This window comes from Mytilus trossulus, chromosome 13, assembly GCF_036588685.1.
Source record: "Mytilus trossulus isolate FHL-02 chromosome 13, PNRI_Mtr1.1.1.hap1, whole genome shotgun sequence".
In the NCBI taxonomy this organism is placed as follows: domain Eukaryota; kingdom Metazoa; phylum Mollusca; class Bivalvia; order Mytilida; family Mytilidae; genus Mytilus; species Mytilus trossulus.
Window position 1 is genome coordinate 32176055 of NC_086385.1, and position 19809 is coordinate 32195863.

The 19809-nt window shown below is 31.6% G+C and overlaps 1 protein-coding gene across 1 annotated transcript in view; it reads left to right on the top strand.

Annotated features, from left to right (window-relative positions):
• Positions 1-6261: 6261 nt before the first annotated feature.
• The window catches only part of LOC134694808 (cardioacceleratory peptide receptor-like), a 139684-nt gene continuing 126136 nt past the window's right edge, over positions 6262-19809 (top strand). The window contains exon 1 of the mRNA XM_063555870.1: positions 6262-6460. The gene's annotated coding sequence lies outside the window, so the exon portion shown is untranslated. The remainder of the gene's footprint in view (positions 6461-19809) is intronic.

Below are 19809 nucleotides of genomic sequence, written 5' to 3' on the forward strand. Positions count from 1 at the left end.
GTCTATTATTCTCTATTCTCTTGATATTTTAGCCACATATTCTGCGCTTTTTGGTCCACCATTCTTTATCTTCTATATCTTATGCCATCTATCATGCGCTTTTTGTACATTATTATTCTATTCTTTATATTTTTAGTCAGATACTCATCGCTTTTTTTCCATCATTCTCTTTTCTTAATGCTGAGTTCACACGTAATTCGAATTCGAGTCGGATTAACTAATTCGAATTAGTTTAATTCGCATTCGAAACTTTTTACGTCTGAACGTCAATTATAATTAAGAAATTATTCCTTCATGTCATGCTCTATGCTCATTTTAACATGGGTAGGCATTATATTTGTCGATATTTTACACTGAGCGTTAGCGAGGTGTAAAATGTGGTCAAATATAATGCCTACCCATGTACAAATGAGCATAGAGCATAACATGAAGGAATTATTTCGATTCTAATATGACAAATACAATATATATTTATAGATCGAAGCGTACGAAAAAACCGTAAGACTGTTTGGCTTTCCCGTTTCCTCCCCGAGGAGTCTGTTTATTACATTTCATATTTGATAAGTTTAAAAACTACGACCAGGGTAAATATATGTTGTTTGGTAAAAATATATAATAAAAGTTTATGCTTGCTGCTTAAATGTAAATATTTAAAAGGATAACGATGGAAATAACGTTAATATAAAAAGTCCGTGCGCATGTGTCAAACATATTTTTTGTGCTCATTAGAACACAGCTTTGTTAACAAAGCGTAACAAGGACGTCATATTATAATTCGAATTACAATGCGCGCTAACTTCGCTTACTGTCCAAAGGACGTTAACATTTAATTCGCATTAACAAAAGCGTATTTCTAATGCGAACTGGATAATTCGAATTAGCCAATTCGAATCAATTCGAATTGAAAAAGAAGAGCGTGTGAACGCGATTAGCGAATTTGATTCGCATTCGATTCGAATTCAATTCGAATTAAATGTCCGTGTGAACGAGGCATAATGCATAATTTCTAACCATTTATTCTGCACTTTTTGCCAGATTCCTATATTCTTTATACCCCAATCTAGATCATCATGTATCCGTTTTTCAGAAGCTGGTGCTGAATGATAAAGTTTATAAATGACAGTTTGTAATTGGTTAAATTTTCACAAATCCTTTTTCATGTCTGAGTCAATTTGGTTCCATTTAAGGTGATAGACCTACTTTAAGGGAAATAACTCTTAAAATCATCAGTACGCTTGTATCAGCCATTTTAATAAATACGTTCTAAGCTTCTAGGATACATAGATTATTTTAAATCTGTTTCAGGTAAATGCTTAAAACACATTAATAAAACTTGACTATTACAAACGCAACACTGAATGTAAGAGTTATCTCCCTGGACCAAGGTCTACCCCCTTAAGGTGCGTTGTCATTATTTAGAGTATGTGAGGTTCACTGCTCGAAGCAACGGATATATTTTGCTTAGATAAGCATTTAATTACGAACAAATATATTATTGATACAAAATAATGAAGAAATAAATCCTACAATTATAGATATTTTCCTTTCACTAGAAATTGCAAATCGAACATAAGCTTGAGGAAGAAAAGACAAAAATCTACGAAACAACACAGTTAGTTACAGACTGAGCAACACAAAACTGAGAGAGAAAAGAAAAAAAGAATAAAACAAAAGCCCACAAACACGTATACATTTGTAAAAACAGACAGAAACAAGAGCCTCGGAAAGATAAGATAAAAAGACAAATGAAAGACCACCAACACAACACTCATGATATTAATAACAGACAGCGCAATAATAACCTTGGAAGAATAATACAAAAAGACAAATAAAAGTGATTTCTTTCCATAAAAAATCAACATTTTTGTTGATCGTTACAAAATAAAAATCAGGATTAGTTTTTAACAATGAAAAGAGGATTCAAAGTTATTGAATTGGCTTGCTATTTATATTATTCCTCGACCAAGATTTATTCACTGATATGTCTTATTCTCGCAATGTATCTTGATTATCCTATCGGAGCACCTCTAGGGTTTGGGTGTGTCCGTGTTGGTCAAAGTCTATTGTCTAGACTGTTTATGACTTGCATGTGATATATCCCCCTTTTAAATATTGCTGGATCCGCGCCTGCTTAGTTGAATTGTCAACAGGTATTATCTATGTCTGGAAATATTTGGCGCATATATCCAGGTGTAATGATAAGTCGTTATACTAAGGCTATTTTTTTCTTATTTTTTCTGTAGACTTAGCTTTAAGTTTTTATAACCATGTATTGGCAAGCTTGATAACTCGTAATTGTTTGTCAGTAACTAAATGTACGATGATGTCCCATACGGAACCTTCTGACCTTGTTTGTTTACATTAAAATTTCAATGGCGTCAAAATCACGTGATGTCAATTCGTTATATCCAATCAAATTGCTCTACTGTCAATTAGGGGATTTTTCAGTCTACGGCAATTACGATATTTCTTTCTGGGATGTTGCTTCAAAATAGTTTGCAATAGTTCTGGGTTTTATTCAACAGGAAAACTCTTTTTTTGCCATCCCTTTTGACATCAAGGGAATTTTGTATAAATATTTACCTACAGTCATGATGGTCAGAATATCGATCTTTTTATAATGAATAAAAAGAAAATTCTATGAAAAATAAATGTAAATTGTTTCTTATTAACCAACTCTATATGCCTGTTTAAAATTATGGCATGGACATCGTTTTTTCATATAGTTTTCCTTTCATTTTGGTTGGGCTTTTTTCGCGGGAAAATCGAGAAAGAGGTAAGGAGCATGTCATTTTTAAATTCCTAAAAATACGATTTGCTTGACCTATATTGCCTGCCACAAGATTGATGACGCTGAATGGAATGTACACAAAGCAATGGAGGCCGGAAATGGGATTTTGTGAAGTTCTAGAATGTTTTTAAATATTCGGAAGTTGGGATTGAAACGGGCATTAGAAAATTGGCATTTTTTGGCAATAATTGAGAACAACAATGAAAACTTACCTTTAGAAATGTTTTTTTATTCAAAAGTGCAGAAAAAACGTATTTTGCACTGTTTTTCTACGCCAGAAGTACCATAGTGACATCAATGCGGAGTTTCCCCGTGTGTTAAGTTCAAACACAAATACCTAACGAACTGACAAGATGAACGATCTTAGACTACGGTAGGATATATTTACTTCATGTCTAGCCAGCTCTATACTTGACAATTTATACATATGAATGTAAAGATTCTTGTGAGTAATTAACTAACCACGTTCTATAAAACGGGAGATACAACCATATGTCTCCATATAAAATCATTAGTCAAACAAAGAGGGGTTTAAACCCTGGATCCTCCCCTTTCCCCTCGATCACCCACTACTTAGCCATTACGGAGTTTTTAACTTTAGACATGTGGGCTTCTTTATAAATTTTGATACAAATTTATTAGTTATCTTTCAGTATTTGTATTATTATTTAAAGTTAGTTGATAAGTTCCCAACCTGAACATTGTTTTCGACCATCATGAGCTGTTGAACTATAGTTGTTAATGTCTGGGTCATTTTGGTCTTTTGTGGATAGTTGTCTCATTGGCAATCATACCACATCTTCTTTCTTATATAGTCAAAATAAAGAGATTTGGTATAACTGTCAATGAGATAACTAGCCACCAGAGTTCAAATGAAGTGGATTTTAGCCCTCTAAGTCCTTCAATATACAGCGAGTGAAGATTAAAGAACTGATAAAACTAAAGAATTTGAATATTGAATTTAAGTCTTATACTTATGACATTTAATTAAAAAAAAAAACCCAGATAAAATCAAAAGGTCTTACAGGCATTCAATTGTTAACTAGGTTAGTATGCTACTGCACATAAATGCAAATTATTACATGTACCTAGATGTTTTGTATATACATTTATTATGATTTTTTGAAATTTTCATATTTTTGTCAAAGGGCAAAGTAAATACTTTGTCAAAATTCTCTGAAAATTGAACGAGCCAAATTGATTTTAGTGAAAGTGGTAGGTACCACCTTAAACATTTTCTTAACAACGCAACCTTATTAAAACGTTCAGCTTATTTTACAGAGTTATCTCCCTGTAGTGTTAGGTACATTGTACCACTTTTTGACCCCCGAAATGACAAATGCAAAACAATTCAAACTAATGACCTACATGTATGTACAAAACAAGAACAGACAAACAAATACAATATACAACCAGAGGACAATTCAACGCAATCACAGGCTCCTGACTTGAGACAAAGAATGAGACAGGATAAACTAGACTGTTTTTTTTTTGTTGCGCTTAGCTCCCTCATTACGTACATTCTGTAGGACAGTGGAATAACAGTACAATCTCAACTCATTAGATCGACACAAAGAAGAAAAACACATACTGTACGTGGCAGGGTATTTATGCATCTCCACATTAAAACTGACTAACTACAACAAATAGTACTCGCAAAATGGTAATAAAAAGGATTTTCAACCCAGGACCAAAATATTAAAAGCAGTTTTGAGTTTTCTATGTGTTGTTACATATATCCATATGTTTGTCAGAATTTAATTGTCATGTTTTTGTTAGTCTCTTTCGATGAATGAGATTGGATTATTTATTAATTAATAACTTCCGCCTCTGTTTTGAAGGACATTCGGAACTCTGTTGTGTTCGTTTTCTATCTTATTTTGTCTTCTTTGATTAAGATGAATTGCGGTGTTGTCTATTAAATGTGATCACATTTCAATAAGTTTTTCCTGATCTCTTCATTAATGGTTTTTTTTTCATAGAATGATATTGTATTGCTTCTATACTTCCTTGTCTGTGTTATTTTGAGAATTTTTGTTCTCACAGTTATAAAACCATTGATAAAAACATAACACTGTTATTTTTCTTTCTTAAAATCATATACAGATAAAAAAAACACACAGAAGGGCATTGACATGACATGAACGAACTCATAGCGGACCCAGAAATTTTCATAAGGGGGCCCACTGATTGCTTCAGACGCGACCTGCTTCAGGCATGCTTAAGTGATTTCCTATATAATCAATCAATTCTTTCCACAAAAAGGGGATGGGGTGGGAGCCCTGAAAATCCACTAAATACGCCTCTGAGACCGATTCTGGTTACACGCCCAACATTCAATTAAAAGGTGGTTTGAAAATATTTGAACAGGACACGTCCCTTAAAAGATCGGGACAAATATGGCATACTTAAAACACACAGTGGATTAACAGGATGCTGGCTTGAAAAAAAAGCAAGACAAACTCCGCAATAGTAGGACAGGTGAGACTGTTTATTGTTAAAAAAAAGCAACAGGGCATTTAAAGAAAAGCAAACACTTGATTTTAGTCAATTTTCTTTAGTGAGTAGCTTGTTAATTTGGAATTTGAATTAAAAGCATAAAACACATAATATATTATTTATATTTTATAATTAGATATGCCTCCATTTGTTACTGAACTAGTACACATTTAGTGTAGGGCCCAACTAATGCCCACCCCTTGAGTGGGATAATCTCGCTGTGTTGCAGACCTATTGGTAGTCACGGTCCGTTCTCTGCACTTTGGCCAGGTCGTTGTCTCTTTAACACTTTCCCTATTTCAATTTTCAAATTTATCCATAAGGTAATGCACGCATAGTGACATACTGAATACAAGATTGTATCATCAGTAATCGAATACGTATTTTATTTGAAAATGTAAATTTTCAAAAGGTTTAGTGTTTAGCTTTTCCTCGTCTTTTAATCACCAATCGTATGTGCAAAAAGTGAAAGAAGACTCATAACCAAGATGTTATATTTTAAAATGATGTGGCATGGTACATTTTTGTAGTCTTGTTGAGTTGTTATCTTAGTAGGGGATAATTCATATTTGAAATCATTCTTTAAAACGAATTATCATATACAAGTGACATGTGTTTTCTTTTCTTTCTTTCAATGCTCTAATACGAATTACATATACAATGAAGTGTTTGCCTAAATAATTTTGACGATGTCCTACTTTTCTATTGAACGAAAACTTTTATGTAATGTTTATCTCATTATAAGGTGAAATCCAACACTTACATTGATGTAAAATGCAGTATGTATTAAAAGATCTCTTAACACTCCATTTAATTTGAATACATATAATATAATATTTCTCATAATCTTTAAATTTTACGCTAAAGGGACGTATGTATTCTATATTAAGTGGTCCTATCATTACTATTATCTTTTTCTATATTTTACTGATGAACATATTTGTATCTTTAAATAATCTTCAAATGGATACGTAGTTAAAATTTTGTTCGAGTTATGGGATATTATTCTAACTGTTCATAATAAACTAACATTTTGTGTGATTGAATTGGAGTTTTTGAAAGTTTCCTCACGAAATCATTTACTAATATGAATTTTTCATCGACTGCAGAGGTAAATGATTGTGCTTTGCTATTGAAATGATATCGAATGGTGTTAAGATAGACCAAACTGTGAGTCTTTTGTTTTTTTCAAAATATTAACTTTAAGTTTGAATAAGTATGCTTATGTGATAGTTTCAAATATTACATCGAATCCTATCTGGATTGTTTTCCCATTTTATTTATGATGAAGATTTAAACAAAAGCTATTAATTTTTAGGTTGTAGAGGTGCAAACCTTAGGGAGTCCGGATGGTATGGTCTTCTATTCTATATCATTTACACTATTTTCTCTAATCTTTATTTATTTGCGTACATGTATATAATACATCTCTTTATAATCTAGCATCCCATTATTCCCTATTTAAAAACTCTACAAAATTGAATGTTGCGTTAATGTAGACCCTCTATGTCCCTCAATCGCTATTCTGTAAGCCATATCCAGCATGCAGACCCTCGTACAATTCAGTTATGTCCCTATGCAATTAAATTATCAACTAGACAAGACAAGAAGACAATTTGTTTTGAAATGTATATGATCATCAGTGGGGTATGAGTGGACTGAGGGAGATAAAACTTCCTACAATGTATGTCTGGGCAACACGCTTTGCTCAACAGGGTCTAAAAGCGCGTTGTTCTTCTCTGATCTTCTCTTTTGTTCTGTCCAGTCAATGAGGTTTCTGTCTCAAAATTATTGGAGTGTGTATAATAACCAGACATAATAAGAGAATCCCGTCATAAAGTAGAAAATAGAACGATTAGCGTTTGCAGGTCCTTATGAACGAATCATGCAAACATGCTTTGTATTTCAAACAAATGATAGACAGCAAAGCATTCAATGCATATGTGATCCGCCATTTTCAGGCTTGTGGCGTTAAAAACGCAATAATAATAAAAAAAAAAAGATGCAAAGTCACGTGACGTACGCGTAATCGGAGCATCTGAATATATGAGTTGTAATGAGGCACACTGGTCTTTTTTTGTTGTGAAAATAGCATGGAAAGAGTTTTCCGAATGAAATATCGACTTTATTTTTTGTATTGTGTTGCTTGATTGCTGTCTCATGACTTTTTCTTTTTTATCAAACTCATCCGTTTGTTCATTAAAAATTTGAGAGCTACCATGGTACACTGTCTCACCAGTATTTTGCAGTGAGTACAACAAAAGCTATTTGACTAGTCATTTAATTCACATGATTGTATAGAAACTCGTCAAAATATCAAGATACAATTACTTTTCATGTTGGGAGATACATTTATAACTGTGTCCTAGGAGTACTTGGACTAATATGATATACACAGATGATTTTTTATTTAATTTTTATTTGTTCCTTATTAGAACTACATTTTGCATATTATTTAATTGTTCATAGTATTTCGTCCTAGGTATGCAGTATTTTGTCCTTTATTGCATTACAAAAATAAGATTGATTTACACATTTTCAATTGAATACTGTTGTGTCGTGAATGGTAGTTAAAACCTTTAGATATTGCTTTTTCTTTATAACACAGTGAATAATATTAATTTTCTTTGCAAGTCATTTAAGTTTACATGCGGATGTTCATGTGCAGTTTGATACTGAAAGTACATATTAGAATCCTATTCAAAACAGTGTGGTCCTGGCCATTGATTGACGACCTAAATTATCCCATTGACTGGGACAGATTAGGTGAACGTTTGTCGGTAACAACCACTGCTCACTATGTACTTGTTAAAGACACTTTACCTGTTGGGTCACCAAAGGTTATCAACACCTAAATTAAGCAATTCGAAAAACGAATCCGGAATAATACAATGTGCTGATTTATATCAATAATATAAATCAAAACATAAAGGTTATTCCTGAATAATTTTTCGAATTCTTTTATTTTTAGAGGCATTAAGGACCTTTGGTGACCCCACATTTTAAATTCTATAATAAGTTAAAGTGAGCTATGGTCTTTACAGACAAACGTTCACCTAATCAGTCCCAGTCAAGGGAATACTTTAGATCGTCAATAAATGGCCAGGACCACACTGTTTTGAATATGATTCTATATAACATTGAGGACATTCACAAAACTGAGACTATTACAAAAACATAAAATATGAAAAAATGTTTGCAAACAATATCATAAAAAGAAGCGTTCATTTTTTTTAGGTGTTGAGGATAATATATAAAATGTATATAATAGGAAAAGACCTGATACAAAAGAGTGTAAAAACAAACTTAAAATATTTAAAGTACTCCATCACAAGAGTCTCTATTTTTTTCTTGACATAATGAAATTTGAATTCTCCTTTTAAATTGCAGAATGTAGTACCATGACCAATCTCACAACTATAAATTAATGTATACTTGCAAACATCCTGCGTGTACTTTAAGAAATATACATTTCGATATATTTCTTTTAAGATATCAATAGGTACTAGTGAAAGTGGCCAGGCATTTTAAAAACTGAAGAAAGTCATAGTTGCAAAAATGCCTGAGAATAGGTAAATGAATAGGACTTTCATGCCTCAAAGTTGGATAGATGTAAATTTAGTTGCATTTAGCAAACAACGGAGATCCTTATGTACATCTGAGAGGAGAGAAATACCCCCTGATGAAAGCCTCTCCTTTCTCATTATACATGGATATCATTTCCAACTGATTTCATAATATCAAAATAATTAAATTTATCCTGTAATTATTCAGAACTATACCTTAAAGGCGGTGTCCATTTTCCTCTTAATTTTATTTCCTAAAGAGGTCGACTTTGTATTTAAATATTTGAGAGTCTAAGTATTATACTTCTAAGATTTTACAATAATTAAGGGTTCTATTGAGGTGCAAAAGCGGTGAGTCCCGACGACCATACATTTGTACCGCAATTTGGATAAAGCGCGAAACCGGCCTGAATCATATCAAAATTTGCGCAAGATCACAAGAGTCATACGAAATCACGAAAAGAAACATTCAACTCTAATAATACACGTTATGCTATAAAAATAAAATTAAGACTTGCATCAAGCTTTTCCTTTCTTTTCAGTGCATCATTGTCACAGAAAGTACGTGTAGTCGAAGATTAAGTATTTTATACGTAACAAAGATATAATAAGTGTCTCGCGAGTAATGTCAGCCAATAAAATTTACGAATTCTAATGGAACATACATGTAATAAAACTATTTCTACGCGAATCTGTAACTTTAAATGTTATATAGTGCTGTCCATTATACTGTTAAAAGGACGAAAACATATATACATTAGCATTATACTCCATATGATCAAAAGACATATACTTCAGTCGTAACGAAGGAAATAAGCACACAAGAAAATGCAAATGTCAATACTCGAATTAACATATTACCTGAATTTCCTGGTTAAAAACAAATAAAATGCAAAGGAATATACTAAGACTCCCGAGATACCAGATGGTGAAAATATTATATGTTTTGTTCTTTAGTACATTCGATATGTTACGTTTAATGCAATCAAAAGTCATATTTACAAAGACAATCCGATAAACATTGAAGTCAATAAGTTCATTAACATCTTTAACATTTTCAAACGGATATACATATGAAAGATTTATTTAAGACTCAGAGGTATACTTCTAATACCAGGAAGTGCGTTGAAAAAAATAAGACATACTGTAGGGTTATCGCTCTAAGCATGGAAGTAAAATAGCATATACTACTTCCTTGTTCTTATATTTCTGGATATATATATGTATTTATCGTTTTATACGTTTAAAAGTACCAAACATGTCAAAAGCTTATGGTGAAACTTCGTTTTCTTCCCGTAGCTCTAGCTTTTTTGCAATGACAATTTCCGCCACATCCCCTGTTTAAACCTAATAATATCGTGCAAGGTGTAATATTTCTTACTGATTGGAAAAATTCTAAATTTTAAGTTTATGTTTAAAGACAGACCAGTCGAATACCGTATGTTAACCTGTAGATTTCTTAAGCTTGACATGTTATAGTTTTATTTCTGGTTGTTGGGTGTGTATTGCTGTGCAAGCCAAATCTTCTTTACATTCATTATGATACCGACTTTCATTGCAAACGCATGATACATTTCTTTATGTTCCGAGTTTGACTTTCTTTAAATCAATCCAAATTTAAATTTGCTGCTTGGATGTTAATGTTATTGTCTGCAGCAAAACCGTACAAGGTGAATGCATGCTTTAAGATTAAACACCACTGTTCTAGAGGTTATTGATATGATAATATGACCGATTACTTCTTTAACAGTTTTTGGGTCATCACTCCCAGCTGACACATTAACCACCTCTGGAAAAATGAGAGTCCTTTTTATTTTTAACCCTGATATTTTTAATTGTGTGTTTACTCGGAAAACCAAAGATTCCATTAAGTTTCGCGCATGACTATATCAAAGTGAAATACATCTGTTATTTATATATGCTACACAATTAGTAATATGGTCTATTTTAATATAAACATTATTTCGGGCCACTCAAATACAAGTTTTGGAACATACCGCATAATATAAATTAGGTTTTTTGTCATTGCATTCATTAAAAAACTCTAGAAGAAATCCATGGTATTGAGTTTAATTAATCTATTAAGAAATAAACGTGAAGGAATTGTTCGTAATAAACCCCTCAGTATGAAAGCACTTATATTTTGATGTTGTGTATCTGATCTTGTATTTGAAATAATTTTTAAGACAGAAATATTTCGCAAGTTATTAGAAATTCAAAATAAAACTTTAACGCTGTTAAACTTTCTATTCTTTAAGTATTAAAGTATCATTTCTTTAAAAGCTTGAAAGCTAAAAAATAACTTAAAGCCGATTGATATTTGATATTTTACGTCATCTATATGTCCAAATAACTAAATTTTCATCAATGCCGAATAGTTACTGTCTACAAAATGTACGAAAATGCAAATCTTTTACCAATTGATTTAAATGCACTTTAAGCTTTAATCCGGGTCTTTGACATACAAATGTACCTTTTTTTTATAGTAGATAAATTAAGGTGTTTCAAATTGATAGTAACATCAATAGAAAACGTTTTTTAGTCTTCTCAATATCTATCTATATAATCAACCCTGTTTTCTATTTTTTCGCTGTTATTCGTCCTGTTGCATCCTGATATTCTTTACTTACTTATGAAATCTCTTGATAAATCGTAACCTTGCAAGAGCTTCAAAAGATTCAAATGCTTGTGATTAAAGAGTCTAATATCTTAAACGTTTACATGTATATCATCAGTAATTTAGGATTGAATCTGCATTTCCCCCCTTCTTTTTATGTAATTGACTGTAGGTCTTTAAAGCATGTTAAAACATTATGCTTAAATCAGATTTAAGAGTACATTTCAAAGCAATGCTCATACAACCTCATCGGGTTTGTTTGCACCAATACAACTTGAAAAGTACACTTAAAAACGTTAAATTCACAAAGGCCAAATGGTATGCTATTGTACAGATTTGTGTCTCAGAAACGAGAAGAGCGAGCTAGTATTGGTCTTTTTATTATATTTTTACGAACATTTTACGCTAAACAAAAAGAAATAAATACAAATTTTGCTTTTGAAAAACATTTTATTCACAAAGGTCTTATTAAATTGATATGCTATATTACAGACTTGTTTTCTGGAAAAGTTTCGACAAATTTTTTTAAAAATATTTTTACGAACATTTTACGCGAAACAAAATGCATATTAAGCAAACTTTACAATGCTGTTGTTTTTTTTTTTAAATATATGACATAAAATGACTACCTGAAGATAAACACATCATAGATTGAAATTTTATATTTACGCCAGGATATCATTGTAAAATATGCATTTAAGAAATCATGATATTATATCCAAAACATAGAAATTAAAGAGTGGTCCCAGTAGTGGTTTTAACATAGAAAACAAATTATTGCGGGGCTATGATGATTGTTATTTCAATTAAATGCAATTTTTACATCCTTAGACGAAGTTATTATGTTTGTCTCCAAATAAATGCAATATAAAAACGTACGGCAAAATGTCTTTATATTGTTTACAATTCACAAAAAGTAAAATCACAAAAATACTGAACTCAGATGAAAATCAAATCGGGAAATCCCTAATCACATGGCAAATCAAATGACAAAACACATCAAATACGAATGGACAACAACTGCTATATTCCTGACCTGGTAAACACTTTTCAAATGGTAGAAAATTGTGGATTAAACCTGGTTTTGAAGCGCTAAAACTTTCACTTTTTACGACATTCTCATCAAATTCCGTTATATTTACAACGATGCGTGAACTAAACAGACATAATAAATAGAATAGTCAAAATATGGGTACAGCATTCATCACCTTGTTACAATTTTAAAAGAAACAATTTAACAGAAGATCACGAGAGAATCTATCAAATCAAAAATATATTCATTGCTTCGCATGTCTGACGTTAGAAAATTTATACTTCACATACACAGGCAAATTTCACTCACATCAATTTCACGGGAATTTAAATTCATGTGAATCTCACGTGAAATTCACATCAATTTCACCTCAAACGAGCTTATACGTGAAACTCACATGAAATAAGTTTTTGTGAGTTTCATGTGATTCTCAAGTGAAACTCATGTGAATTTCACATGAAAATCACGTAAAAAATTTTCATGTGAAATTCACATGATTTTTTTAAATAGAGTAATTCAAATAACATCTAAATTTTCAAATTTAATCAAAATCATGAAAAATATAAATAAAATTGTTGTAAATTTCACGTGAAATTCATGTGAAAATTTTCACATCAGATTCATGTGAATCTCAATTTACGTGAAATTGACATGAAAATTTTCACGTGAGTTTCATGTATAAGCTCGATTGAGGTGAATCTCACGTGAAATTTTTCATGTGAATTTCATATGAGATTCATGTGAAATTCATGTGAGCAAATTTTGCCTGTGTAGGAAAACATTTTGTTCCTTTGGAACAACTGTCAATACGGAAAAATTGGAGAATATATTTAAATTTGATATCTAATCATTGATAGATCGCTATTGCCCATATTGGAACTGCCAGGGTTGTTTATTGTTTGAGGATGCTAAACTTGTAATGCTAAATTCTGGTATAAGATTTTTTTTTCTTCATAAAACCAAGGTTTTACCGTAAAAGCCGATGACCTACTGCCAATACCTTTATGTCGAATCTTTTGGTTTATTTTCTTTCAAATTATATAATACACTTATACTGATTCAATTTGTTTGGCTGCAAGCAAAACCAATCTTTGTATGACTTACTTACATGTATCAATCAAAGGAAACTTTTCTAGACACAAATTATAACATTATAAGGTCAGTGTCCAAAAATACCTTTTTTGTCGCTTAGAATCAAAGACATTTATAAAATACAGCGTTTTTTTCTAAATGCAAAACATTTGACAAAACTGTTGGCGGTGTAGATTAAGGAGTCATGAAATCAGCCATTTATTTTCTTTTAAGGCGAGGAGGAGGTATAGTTATTTGGACTTAAATGACTATTACTTATTAATAAGCAAATATAAAAAAACTGAACAGGAACACGTTTTTTTTTTATTGAAATACAAATGTAAGTTCTATCAAATATTTTTAGTTGCCAACATCTATTTTTTTCTATTTCTTTTCTTAAATTTTGTGTTTCAACATTCACAATATTTATAAATAAACCTGTTTCCTAACGAATCATACATTTGTTTGATTCGTGTTTGTTTAACGTTGCCCTAGCGAAAAAGCCTTTATTGGTACCAGTTCTTTTGTTTTTTCATAGTGGTATTACAATTGTATAATGCCGTATGTTTTTACAGTAAAGTTCATTCTTCTTAAGTGGAATTATTGCTGAATGTTCATTAACAACTTGATAAACAGGAATATACTTAACGGAAAAAAACGTTTGACAAAATAAGTTAGTTCGTGTTATCTTTGTCTCTTTATTCATTGACGTACTAGTTTTAATATACAGCTATATGTTTAATTTTGTCCTTCGTCAATAAAGTAATTATTGAGAATAAATTGTTGACGTCATATTTTGAGTCTACAAAGAAATAACTGGAAAATAAGCTCTAGGCATCAAATGTTATATTTTTACCATACTGTTTCTTTTGACAAACCGTTATGTGAACAGCTTTACAACTCTGACTGGCTGTAACATTTTAATTCCTTAAACTTCCTCGTCAGATTGTTGAAACGATACGTTTGAATATTTTATTTTAGTTTAACCTATTAAAAAATATGTGATACAATTTTAGTACATACGTGCATGCGCATCATATACACATGGAAAAAAGTATTGCAACACCTTGATTTTTTAAAACTTGAAATATCAGCCTCTTTTTTTTTATGAAATATAATAAAATATGTGTATAATATTATTTAAACATAGTTTATGATAACATTGACTTTGAAACGAACTAAAAATGTTTGAAAAAAAAATGATTTATATAACCACAATTTTAAAAACAAAATGAAGTGTGTTTTGTACAAAAAAATGCCTTTTACAACTTTTACTGTAATCGAATTTTACAATGTCAGACATTTCAAAATTTATCTTCAGATGACTGTTCACATCATGGTTGATCGTTATACGGCAAAAAATTAGTACTTTGTGCGCAGCCTCCATTCAAACGGATAACCGCATCTTAACGTCTTCTGATTCCTACCATAAATTGACTAATTTGTTGCTAAGGTAGCAGCAACCATTTCTGATGAAGGGCATTGTTTATTTCACGATGTGTTTGAACTGGGGTGTCCTTTCGCACACTTTCCGCCCAATAGTGTCCCAAAGATGCTCGATATGGTTCAGATCCGGGCTACGATCGGGCAAAAGAAGATGAATCAAATTCCGTTTGAACATTGGATCTTCCTCTACGATGCTAATTTCCAACTTTGGCGAGCTCTACACTACATTGGATACGGAAAACAGTGTGTCTGTTCGTTAGCAAAGGTCTCCAAAATGGTCTTACCGCATGATATCCAGTAGCTGTGATTTGATCTCGAACAATTCTTGTTAAAAGGCTCCTGTATGGCCACCACTATCTTTTTATGATTGTTTTGTATGCAATGGGTTTCCTTCTGACCAACATTCATTATGCTTGATTTTCTCAAGCAACTGGTATAGGGGGTCTCCATTATCTCGGAAGGTCTTTAACAGCGTTTATTGCCTGATATTATTCTCAAAACGACTTATAGTGGAATGGTGATGACCAACAATACGTGCAGTTGTTAAAGCGGCATCCCTGCTACTCTTATGCTGATAATCTGCCATCTTGCTGCAGTTAAGAGTTGTCAAGGACCCATTACAAGGTGTCAATCACGTAACTTCAAAAACTTGGTTATTTAAAGTGTTGAAAACAATGAGAATACAAACATCTGTTTTGCTGTTTACGGATACAGTAGCTGCATGTGCAGATAAAAATTTATCGAGTCGATATTAATTGATTAAACTCAGGTGATACTTAAATTATGATTAACTAGTTCTATTTTACCAAATTATATCACAAAAAAATAAAGAGTGCTTTTTTAATTTCAATTTCAATTTGGTGTTGCAATACTTTTTTCCATGTGTATATAAATACCTTATTTTGTATATTTAAAAATTCTTGAGTAAATAAATGGTTCTGTCTATATAGTTAAATTAATATATTAAGAAATAAACGCGAATGAAATGATGGTAATTATCAACTTAGCACGAAAACACTTTAATGTGGTATCTTACACTACAGGGAGATAACTATGTAAAATCAGCTAAACGTTTTAATTACGTTGTGTTGTAAAGGGAATATTAAGCTTCTCAATGATCAAAATTGGTGTTTGTCAAACTGCTATATAACCAGTGTAATTTTTCTGATAAAATAGTTTGTTCAAAATTTTTGAAATTTATATATTTTGATTAAAGAGTCAAAGTAAATACTTTGTCAAAATTTTATGAAAACTAAACGAGCCAAATTAATTTTAGTGAAAGTGTTAGGTACCACCTTAATTTTGTTTTAGGTTTTGTGTATCTGATCTTATTTTCACCAGTCACTCGTTTCATATGACTCTAATAGTGCATACATTGAGGTATCTGATAGTAATATCAATATATTTGTTTCACAACTAAATATCTGTCTATTAAAGCACTGCTTTCTAATTTTTTTTCGATGTTGTTGCATCCTATGTTATGTATTTTCATATAACTACAATATTTTAATTACTTATTTATTATCTTGACAAATCTTAACCTTGTAAGAACAACAAAAGTTTCACATGTTAGGGATTAAATAGTCTAATATCTTAAAAGTTTATATTATCAGTAATTTGGATTTAAATCTGCCAATGATTTCCTTTTATGTAATTGTCATAAGGTCTTTATAGCATGTTACAAAAAGTATGCGTAAGTCAGATTTTAAGAGTACATTACAAAGCCATGCTCATACAAACTCGTCGGTTTCGTTTGCATTAAAAAACTCGAAAAGTACACTGAAACTAGTTGTCGAAGGTACCAGGATTATACTTGTGTGCGCCAGACGCACGTTTCGTCTACATAAGACAAAGTTGAAGAGCATTGAGGACCTAAAATTCCAAAAAGTTTTAACAAATACGGCTAAGGTAATCTATTCCTGGGATAAGACAATCCTTCGTTTTTCGAAAAATCAAAAGTTTTGTAACAAAAAATTGATTAAATTGTCCATTAAATTGATATTCATGTCAATTCCGAAATGCTGACTCTAGGCTGGTGATACCTTCGGGGACGAAACGTCCACCAGCAGTGGCATCGACCCAGTGGTGTAAATAGTTATCGAATGTACCAGGATTATAATTGTATACGCCAGACACGCGTTTCGTCTACATAAGACTCATCAGTGACGTTAAGATCAAAATAGTTGTAAAGCCAAACAAGTACAAAGTTGAAGAGCATCGAAGACCCAAAATCCCAAAAAGTTTTACCAAATGCGGCTAAGGTAGTCTATTCCTGTAATAAGGAAATCCGTAGTTTTTTCGAAAAATCAAAGGTTTTGTAACAGCAAATATATAAAAATGACCATATAATTGATATTCATGTCAACACCAAAATGCTAACTACTGGGCTGGTGATACCCTCGGGGACGAATCGTCCACCAGCAGTGGCATCGACCCCGTGGTGTAAATAGTTATCAAAGGTACCAGGATTATAATTGTATACGCCAGACGCGCGTTTTGTCTACATAAGACTCATCAGTGACGCTCAGATTAAAATAGTTGTAAAGCCAAACAAGTACAAAGTAAAAGAGCATTGAGGACCCAATGAAAACGTTAAATTGGCAAATATGCTATTTTACAAATGTGTTTCCTAGAGACGAGAAGAGCGAGTTAAAATTGACTTTTTATAAATATATATTTATACGAACAATTAACGCTAAACACAAAGAAATAAATTAAATTTGAATTCTGCACTTGGAAACGTCATATTCACAAAGGCCATATTAAATTGATATGCTATATTACAGAATTGTTTACTGAAAAAGATAGGAGCGAGCTGATTTTAACTGTTCTTGATATTTATACGGATATTTTACGCTAAAAAAGGCATATTTAGCCAACTAGTACTGCCTGAAGATATCATTGTGAAATATACAATTAAGAAATCATGATATTACATTTGTATATCAAAAACACAGAAATAAAAGTGTGGTTCCAGTAGCTGTTTTAAAATTGAAAACAAAAAAGGGAATAAATGCTGTCCTATGATTATTGTCATTTCATTTTCATTGCAATTTTAAATCATAAAATTAATAACAGAGCCTGCCAATTTATATACATGTTTTATTTCTACAAATGATTGCAATTTAAAAACTTAATATCAAATTCAAGTCAATCATAGATTGAATTGTTTTCCAATATTGAAATTGATCCTTTAGAATAGTGTAGCATTGCATAATGCCTCTGTCTTGTTTTAGTCTACAACTGTTAAGTTGGGAAGTTGGACAATCATTCAAACCAAAATAATGATTTCTTAAATGTTGTTGTTACACGCTACTTTCGCACTATCATTGTAGAGGCTAGTTTTTATTTGGTGGAGGACGTTAAACTTGTAATGCGAGTTTCTGGAATAACATTATTTTAAACAAACTACTCAATAGACGATGACCTACTGCCAATACTTTTATGTCGAATCTTCCGGTTTATTTCTTTTAATTTATACAATACACTTATACATATACAAGTTTTACTGCTGTAAGCGAAACCGACCTTTATTTGAGTTACTTGCAAATAATAAGAGACTTCTATAGACACAAATTATAACAGTATTGCATCAGTGTCGGTAACTACGTTTTTGTTGGTTAGATAAAAATTAAAAAAAAAACATTGGAGAAAATTGTGTAAACACACTTCAAATATGAAAGTGAAGCTTATGGAGTCATGAAATAAGAAATATATTTCCTTTTATCTTTTGGAGGGAAGTTCGGCAGGGAAAGGGGGAGCTGTAATCGGGACACACAATTGTTATATCTTAAACTTTAAAAGGCAAAAATAAACAAAAAACAAAACCCTCCCCCCCCAAAAAGCAAGAACTAACAAACAGGTACATTTCTTTTAATTTTTTCATTATATTTTAACAGCCACGTCTTATTTGTAAGTGACTTTCTTAAATTTGATGTTTGAACTTTTGAAATAGATTTTGTAGATATACCTGTTCACTCGCAAAAGATGTGTTTTTTAGTAAATAGAGGCTTTACATCAAGATTACTTAGCTAAGAATACAATAGATGTGGTAAATCTGCAGATTATGCTACTCAAATGTTTTTGTTAATATCAGATTAGTTACCTCGTGACTGTGCAATTATGGGCGTTAAACGCGCATTCACATGTGATTCGACTCTGTTGATATCGTGAAAAGTTCCTTTGTTCTTTCATGTGAGGTTTTACAATTATATGCGGTATGTTTTTTTTTAAGAAAATGAAATCTTCCCCAATGACATTATCGCGGTTTGTAAATTTGTACTGACTTGTGCTATTTACATGTCACCCGGAAATATAAAGTTCGTAAGAATGTTTGACAAAATAGATTTTTTTTGCATTCTATCTTCTTTCCTTTGTTTTATGTTATTAACGTACCAGTTTTATTTGTAGATATTAAATTTTGTCTTATATCAATAAAGTAATTATGGGTCGACGTTATGTTTTCAGTCTGCAAAGAAATACAAATATGCTTCAGGCATTGAATACAACCATACTGTTTCTTTAGACAAACCGTTATCTGAACAGCTTTACAACTCTGAATGGCTGTGACATTTAATCACTCAAACTTCCTCGTCAGATTTTTAAAACGATGCGTTCGAATATACCATTGCATTTAAACCTAAATGAACATGCATGCGATCAATTTGTATTGTATGTTGAAACACGAGAAAGTCACCCACCTTTGGTAGGAAAACTGATTGCTCAAATAATATTAGAGTCGAGCGCACCTTCCAAGAGCGGGATTTGAACTAACAACTTTATTATT